We start from the raw sequence: 9,112 nt of genomic DNA, 5'->3' as shown, positions 1-9,112 counted from the left end.
AGTGGCCCTCACCCACTACCTCACTACCATTGTTCAGTCGCCGAGTCTTAAGGGTCTTGCGAGTGGCCCTCACCCACCATCTTACCACTATTGGTCAATCTCCCAGCCACCGATTCACCTTCATTGTTCTGATTGTTTGAGTCTTTGGGTTTAGTTTTGCCAGCGGTCCTTACCTACCAGATTTTCACTAGCCCTTCACCATTTGGAAAACCTTCCCCGAAGAGATTCTGAGATTTATATCTTTTATTTCTTCGATGTGTGCATATCCATAAGCTTCCATTCTTCCATTTACTGTGAGTGACTTACTTTTTAGTAAACCATTGAATCTCGATTTTTTTTTTCTTGTTATTATATAATATTAAAGATTTAATTATTTATTTTATAAAAAACATGATAAATTCCTTGTATATTTATTATCACAAATAATAAGTTCCTGAACAGATCACTGATTTAATTCCTCAACGACACAATTCGGAAAAAAAAGTTTTTGTGTTGGGATGAGTGGCTTATTTCTTTTATTAAAGAGAAGATCTTTTAGTTTTGTAAACATATATTTTTATAACATTGTTTTTGTAATACTAGTATTTTTTTGAGTAATGAAAAGATTATATTCTTTTATTCTTTTTCTTTTTTGTTGTTATAATTTTTTTTGTTTTGGATTTCAATACACAAATAATCTACCCCATAATATTGGTAAATCATTTATTATTTTGTATTATACACCTTCATGTTTCAGTTCCTCCTCATATTATTAAAATGGAACCAGTATGTTTTAATCTTTGGAAGAGCCCGGTATATTATAAATTACGAAAAGGATCTGGCTCCAACACAAACTAAAAACCTTTTTTTTTCTGAATTGTACCGTTATGCAATAAAATCAGTGATTTCTTCAGGAATTTAAAATATGTGAGTCAAAAACTTATATTATAATTTCAATAAATTTTATTTCTTTACGAAATTTTAAACCTACAAAACGAGCAGATGATACCTAAACTTGTAAATATGGGTATGAGTAACAATTAAGTAAAAGCTCCTACATGGGTCTTCACGAATATTTCATGGTAAAATTACAACTAAGTATCTTTAGTTTCTGTTATTATAAGCAACTTAAGGTTGACTAAAAGTTTTCTAAATTAATATCACTCGCTCACTGTACAAGGATATCTTCTTCTTTATTATCTAAGAAAAGTGACGGTTGGAAACTTGTCTCATCTTTTCTTGAGATTCCTTTGTTCGACCACATAGCACAAAGTATTAAGGCCCCGTTGTCAAACTAAACTAGGCACGCTTAGTGTTATGAAAAAGTTAATTTGAAAAGTTTCGGATAAGTCCAAAGAGGCTTAGCTTTTGCTACTTTACTACTTTGGATGAGGACAAGTGACGTCATCTTACTACTTGGCCTTTCATGTCGTCTCTCTAAAGTTGATCAAGTTCTATTTCTTTAGTTTGTAATCTCGTTCTAACTCTTTAATTAGTCTCTGTAATACAAATTATCATCATAGATGAGAAAATGACTGCATATATTTTTGATTAATTTTCACTCCAATAGTTCAATATTTTTCATTAATGCAAAACATCTTTTAAAGAAAATAAGGTCATATAACAATAAATATTGAATTTAAAACTCCAGAGGAAGTAAGTACGGCACTCAATGGAGAATGGATAATATCAATCTCATTAATTGCATGAAAAAGGGCTGAAGTTAGGAAATATGAAAGATATAGGTGGGAAAAAACGGTCTTCTGTCTGATGTCTGATAATGGGCTCACGAGTTGTTTTGAAATGAAATGAAAAAGTAATTTTATTCTGGGACATATGTTATAACCGCAAATTTTGATTTATCCTTAGTTATATGTTTTTCGTTTATAGTTGCCCACGCTCAGTGGAGAAGGGAGTGAGTTTAAGGAAAATAAAAAAAAAATAAATATAAACGCAAAAGGAAAAAAAAAAGACAAAACAATAAAGAATAAATTACTCCTTAGGCACCACGTTATTTTTTCTTGAAATAACAGAAACCCCGAAGCATTATGCCCACAATATAACTAAAATATACCTTTATATAAACTAGTGTTGAATTATAACCACTGGCGAATACCTTTACATGCACCTACCCACTTGTTGAAGTATCGTAATATTCCGTAAACAACAACACAAAAAAAAAAAAAGTAAATTAACAAGTTGAAAGCGGAGAGAGAACAGCAGAACTATATATATAAAAGTTTAATAATAAAAGAAATATATGTACACAGAATGAAAAAGGAAAAACAAATTCTTATCAGTTAATAAAACAATTAAAACTTATAGGTTGACTTACCCTTAACTTAAATGCTTAACCTTAATAACTATATTTAAATTATTATCCAAAAGTGAATATAAAATAAAAACAAAATAAAATTTAGTTCAAACCCCACGTAGCCCTTGGGTGCAATCCTGGCCGAACATAAGATTGTCCGATATTTCCTTTCCGTCTCACCTTCCCCAGAAGTTTTAGAATGGCACCATTCTCTTATCCAGGACGTGCTGAAGAAACGTCACTGCACTATATCCCCACTTCTAGTGTTAAGAATAAATAAATGGTTTATACATTATGATTTTTGTCTGGCAAGAATTTAAAAATTTCCAGTAAGCAAAATTAAATTACATTGAGATCGTGGCTTATCTACTATTTATAATGTTAATCAATATATGCTTAACTTTATTGTTAACAATGATGCGGATGTTTGGTTATGCAATAATTAAAGGAATAGGTGTTATTTATAGGAAAGAATGGATGAGGATTGGCGAATGGAGATGGGGAGAGAATTCCAAAAGGAGGTTGCCCGCATGACGAAGGATTTTCTGATGAAGGCAGTTCTATAGGAGAGCATATATAAATCAATTAATTGGGGTCTGGTGTTTAATGGATGGATGAACGAAGAGTAAGAAGATCAAGGATATAGGTATTTTTTTTCTTTTAAGAACTTGAAATAGGAAAATTCAAAGGAGGTATACTTTAGGAAGGTAGGATAGAGCCACTTCAACTCGGGAGATTTGAGAGTGTCTTGCTGTCAGTAGATGTTCTCTATCGAGGCTAATACTGTATATGTGTGATTGCCACCTTTGTGGGCGTTCTGTTGGTGTTAATGTCTGAATTAGTGGTTGAGTTCAGTGTACCAAAGAATTGGATCTGCCTCCGTGAGATGAATTCTGTCACTGTCGGTGATCTAAGTGTCCAATGAATGTAGTGAGTTTTAGCTCTTTGTATAGAAGAATGCTTCACAATACGTCTGAGGATACTAATCTGAAGCTGTTGGGATTTCTTCCCTCTTGTGGGTCTGAGTAGAGGAGGGCCGGTCTAAGTATACCATTATAAATTTAGTAATTTGAGGCAGAGGGAAAGTTTAGGAAATTTAAGCAGGTGATTAAGCTTGTAAATCTTGGTTTTAACCAGCTCTATTTTCTTATGGCTGTATCAGGAGCCTGGCAAGGGTACGCTACACTGCTAGCCGGTCTGTTCTCACACCCTGTTCTATCCGATAGACTAAAGTCCCTAAGGACAGGGCATTTGTTCTTCTGAAAGGAGAAAATAATAAAGTCATTCAGACACATTATAAAGATCAAATGATTTTATATTCATAGTTTATATCTTTATTCAACTATTGATATTCAGTAAATATTTAACATAGCTTATAACAATTAACTTCTATATAGTTCCCTCATTAAATTAACAATTTTATAATAAATAGCTCCTTTTAGAAACATAGTAAGTAATAATATAAAAGGAGTTAACGGGAAGAATGATCTGAATCTACTTTTGGTGTTCTTGCAATAACATCTTGTGAGCAATGTGAAATAGTTACTATTTATTGGAAGCAGATGTCAGTTCCAGTTCCTAAGTTTTATTTCAGGAATTTTTTTTTCTAAACACGTTTAACTATTATAATTGTGGGATTTGTAGCAAACAGTTTTTTAAGGTTTAAAAGAAATTTTTAATAACCATTAAATTTGAAAGTTTATAATGTGATTAAAACCGAAATATTAAATTTCAATATCCTTTCTTTAAATTTTTTGTGACTAAAATAATTCTTCCTGCGAGCTCTCCATATTAGGGAAATATTTCTGAAAACATATACCAGCGTATTTCTTAGGGTCATAAATTATAAAATCAAGGCATAAATAGCCCCTGAGTTAAAAGCATCGTCACCATGAAAAGTTTAATTAATATGACATCAAGGAATGGAAATCTGTAAAATTAGAAAGAAAGGAGCTATTTGAGTACAGCAATGCCGCTAACAGCATTTCCCTGTCGTTGCTAATTTGGCCCAGGCAGACGTCAGCAACTCCTTAATTAGAGTAATGGAGGAACTGGACCCGTTGCAGAGGTTTTGTTTCCGGGCAATGCTTCTTCATTAGCTTTGGTCTGCGGAGGTAATTTAGTGGAAGACGCAAGATGGATATCAGGAAGCTGTCCTCTAAGCCAGGAGCTTTTGGAGTGGCGAGATCTTCGGGAGATATAATTTCTTAATCAAGAATCCAGTGCCAAACAACAAGAGAGTTGAGAAGAAAGGTCTATTCCCCCAAGGGCTTTTTCTGGAAACAACCACTCATCTTGTAATTCAATCAGAGATAACAACTGATAGACAGCCTTTAAACTATCTCCATATTTTTTTATTTTCTTCATAGCCATTTCAAGACTGAAAATAAAAACAATTACTGTTTCTTACTTAACCTTGGATAAAAGTAGTTGTTGCTAACGGACTCTAAATTCAACAGGATTTTCCGAATCGCTTTACCAACCAAGTTTTGCCCCTTTGGTGATCGTAATGGAATTAGTAAAGGAGATTAAATTAAATTAAGGAGTGACTATTGAAGACTATTTTACAAAATAAAGAAAACGCACACACACATATATAAATGAAATTATAAATTTTTATATATTTATATAAATTATAAAAAAAAAGAAATACTCTTTTATAATAATAATAAAGAATTAGGTTAATAAATGATAAAAGTGAAAACGAATAAAATGAATGCAAATTAAAACAATGTAAGGCGAGCCGCTGAGAGTCGACTTACATAACATCATTCCTTTATCTTACAATTTAGACCGTGCCAATATTTCCTTATAATCCGCTGCTACTTATCTGATAGAACCTTTAAAGTAAATCATAACCTAGCCTACTCATCTCTCTTTTCTCAGTCCACTGGTGTTCCTCAAGGTAATATCTTAGGTCCCATTCTTTATACGGTTTATACAACTGACATCCCAACCCACCCTAACACAGTCCTAACAACATACGCTGATGACACATGTATACTTTCTGTAAACAACGACCCAACTAATACATCACAAACACTACAGACACACATAACATCTATTGAAGAATGGTGTCAAAACTGGAGAATTAAAATAAATCCTATCAGATCACCTTTACTCTCCGTCATAAACCTCTACCCTCCTGTCCTACAGTATCCTTTCTAAATACTCCACTAACGCCTGTTGAGCAGATTCGATACTTAGGACTCCATCTTGACAAGAGACTTACTTGGAATCCACACACAAGACTGAAACGACAAGAAACTGCTCGTAGATTCCGATTGCTATAACACTTACTTGACAAACGCTCTAAACTCCCCATTCACTACAAAAAATTAGTATACACTACGATAATCAGACCAATTTGGACATATGGAATTGAGCTCTGGGGCTCTACTAAATCATCAAATTCCTCCCGCATCCAATCCTTACAAACCAAAATCCTACGTAAAATCCTTGATGCTCCTTATTACGTTACAAATAAACTCATTCACAAAGACCTTAACATCCCATTCGTTTTAGATTTGGCCAAAAACAGATATGCGTCTTTTCATTCCAAACTCCTTACCCATCCTAATCCATTAATTCTTATTGCGGTGGTTAATAATGGGTGGTTCCTTCCCAAGATTTTTCAAATGTATATGAAACATACAACATATTTACTTATTGTATTTATTATTTGTACAGTTGTAAATCACATTAAATAAAAAAAAAAAAAGACTGTGCGTAGTGTCTTGGTTGTAAATAAACAGTGAACCCTGGCGTTAAACAACAACTCCACCATACATCAACAATATAAGAACTGATAGTTCGATTCCTCTTTCGTTATAAAACAGATAAAATAAGTTTTAGACTTTGATATATAAAAGGAAAAAAATAAGGAAAAGAAAATGTTTACGAGCGTACACAGTTCTGCTTTGGTTTCGTGTTTTAACCCGCTATGACAATATAGGTCTGTACCAATATCCACTTTCAACTGTCCGAACTGTATGGAGTATGCGCATGTTCCGGACAGTCAGAAGCGGTTGTTTGAAGACCTCCTAGTTTCGTTTAACCCGTGTCATGACAGTAGTTGCCGTAGCTCGATACATTGTGTATACTGCTACATACATTGTGTATAAAAGTTCAGCTCCTGTAATTATCAGATCTGACATAACTGTCGTTGCCTTAACTATACTTGTTGAAAGTCATTTTTACGTCGAATAGTTCTTTTAGATATATATTTCACAAAATAAATTCACTAACTGCTGATTTAGTATGAAACGTATCGAAATCGTGTGAACTGTGAATTTTTTTAGTAAATATACATAGTTTTATCTAAATTAATCAAATATTGGGGTGAAGTAACTGCCTTTATTCTCCATGGCTCTAGTACTATCATAGTGGAATATCAAATTTCTTAATTTTAACTAAGATTTTTGTTTTTACAATTTTTTTTTTTTGTTTAATAATTAGAATACATATGAAACCAGCTTGTGACAATTTCTTCTTGAGAGTATTTCAAAGAGGTTCAAGCAATGTTACGGTACTTGATGCTAAGGTCAAAAACTTTAAAACTTATCCTATTACTGTGCCACCAGACTGGAACAGAAAACAGCAAGTAAGGAAGGTAGCAATATTAGCAGAGGGGAACGAGTTCCTACAACAGATGTCGAGTTTTAAACTTTAAACTATGAAACTGATCTTATTGGTTCTAATTTCAGGATTATGTCGTTGGAAAGTAATCAATGAAACTAAGTAAATAGTAAATAGTTCTTGCATTTACTTTATTATCTTTCTAATAATCTGAGCAAAGAACTAACAAGTGAAACCCTCCTCTCACCCATTTTTTTTCGTACCGTTTTTTGATGTCTCGTCGGCCTATATACTCCTGCAGAGTGGTTAGTGAAAGCTTTTCTCGGATGACACTGTTCTTGGTCCTCTGGTTCGCTATCTGTCGCATTGATGGCCGAATTCAAGCTATAGTCGTGTGTCCTCATATAGATGTTGCAGAGGTTGTTGCGCTGACTAATGAGGGTAAAAACATTCTTCGGTGGCTTCCTAATGTAGTTAAGGAGAGGTGAAGACTTCGGGATGGTCCTGTCTGCTGCCTCTTTGATGGTTGATGTGACAACATCAATAGTTGCATCTACCTCATTAGAATTGCGGTATGGCAATATCAAAGGATGCGTTTCTTCAACTCTTGACTTAATATCAGTCCGCCTTCTGAAAAAGGTATTTGCTCATGGGTGGTCTAGCTGGAGCACCTTCGAACTTGTGTGTCATAAGTGACCAAAGGGTTGCGGAGGGTATGACAACCAAGACATTCTCAACACATAATTTTTGTGCTACTGAGGATGTTGGTTGTCATTCTCCCGCCCTTCGTGGTAGCTTTACTTATCTCACTTCTCAAAAAGACAATCATTGCGAGTAAGATAGTCGACGTACGACATGTTAACACCTCACAAGAAGAGATCATAACACATAAAAAAATCTTTCCCGACCAGACCCACTTCACTAAGACCCCAGGGAACGACAGTTCTGTGTCACTTTTGAAATATTTGCTTAAAGCGGGAAGAGGATACGTTAAGATAAGTTTAACCGACCAAAATTTATAAAGCCCCAGAAAAAGAAAAATGGCTCCACGCTCTACTTCGATTTCCTGCCATTCAACTTCAAGATCGAAAAGTTCAAAACAGCACAAATAAGACACTGTTTAAGAAAAAAAATCCTTTCAATTTGTCGCAGGGGAAAAAATATGTCACTATACCACAAGCGCCATTGTTGAAAAAAGATTGAGTACAATTTAATACTGGTATACATGTTCTCGAGTGAACAATTATATTAAAAGATGTGCCACTCTTTATGGTGAAACTGCATTATAAATGGAACACATTTAGTGAAAAATTCGAAAACTCCTATTTTCTTTAATTTCTACTACAATTCAAGCAATGCAGAAACATTTAATTGATAAGGTTTGGCTGTTAATGATGAGAATACAGAACATAAGAACCAGTAATGATGTCATATAATTGAATCCGAGAGAGGGGCTAACAATTATCCAACATTTTAAATAATGTGGCTACCATTGCTAAATACTCGTAAAAGATTCCTAGGTAAATGGAAATAAAAATAAGGATTTCAGATGTTATAAAAATAATATCGGAGCTCATAACACTATTATGGAGTAAGTCTGTAAGAGTTTTTTAGATTTGTATTACAGTCTGCCATAAAGTTGTTGAGCAAGTAATAGTGATAACTGATCAGATTCATACTAAAATAAAACAATATAAGAATAAAAATAAATAAATAAATGAAAAAATAATACATAATAATAAATAAAATCTCTCTCTAAATTTATACAAACAGAAGGATAAATAAAATAAACATAATCCTACTATGTGCATGAAAAAATAAATAAATAAAATAATCACCAGTCGCATTTACACTCTTATATACAATAATTATACTATCGACCTCAGGATTCCTGAGCCCACTCTATTCCTCACGTGTGAGAGGTAGAGCAGAACTTCTTGAGATCTCAGGACATCCCTCTCACCGCGTCACTGGTAATGAGCCAGTGGAGGCTGAGCAATGTAACAGTAACAGAAAAACAAATAGATATTTAATAAACATATCTTGGAAGAAATTGAGGAAAAACGCTTTAAGGAAGGTTATTAAGAGAGAAAATATGTAAGATAAATAAATATAAGACCCTTGAAAAATATTTAGTTGATGAGGAAGAGGTTGATCAATAAAAACTAAGGACAATGACACACAGAGAAAGAAATTTATTCAATCATGCTGCCCAAATACATCGGGTTGCTACATTACACA

At 33.6% G+C, this 9,112-nt stretch overlaps 1 protein-coding gene and 1 non-coding gene across 2 annotated transcripts in view; both read left to right on the top strand.

Moving 5' to 3' along the window:
- Window positions 1-9,112, top strand: part of LOC106689069 (uncharacterized) — a gene marked incomplete at its 3' end in the record, with an annotated part of 87,760 nt that overhangs the window by 66,165 nt on the left and 12,483 nt on the right.
- LOC112211416 (U11 spliceosomal RNA) lies at window positions 7,504-7,660 on the top strand. Its single transcript, XR_002945589.1, has one exon. It is a non-coding gene; the product is annotated as a U11 spliceosomal RNA (small nuclear RNA).

This window comes from Halyomorpha halys, unplaced genomic scaffold (assembly GCF_000696795.3).
Source record: "Halyomorpha halys isolate HHAL.00 unplaced genomic scaffold, Hhal_1.1 Scaffold1274.1, whole genome shotgun sequence".
Classification (NCBI taxonomy): domain Eukaryota; kingdom Metazoa; phylum Arthropoda; class Insecta; order Hemiptera; family Pentatomidae; genus Halyomorpha; species Halyomorpha halys.
Note: the sequence above shows the minus strand (reverse complement) of the source record. Positions and strands in the feature narration are given on the sequence as shown.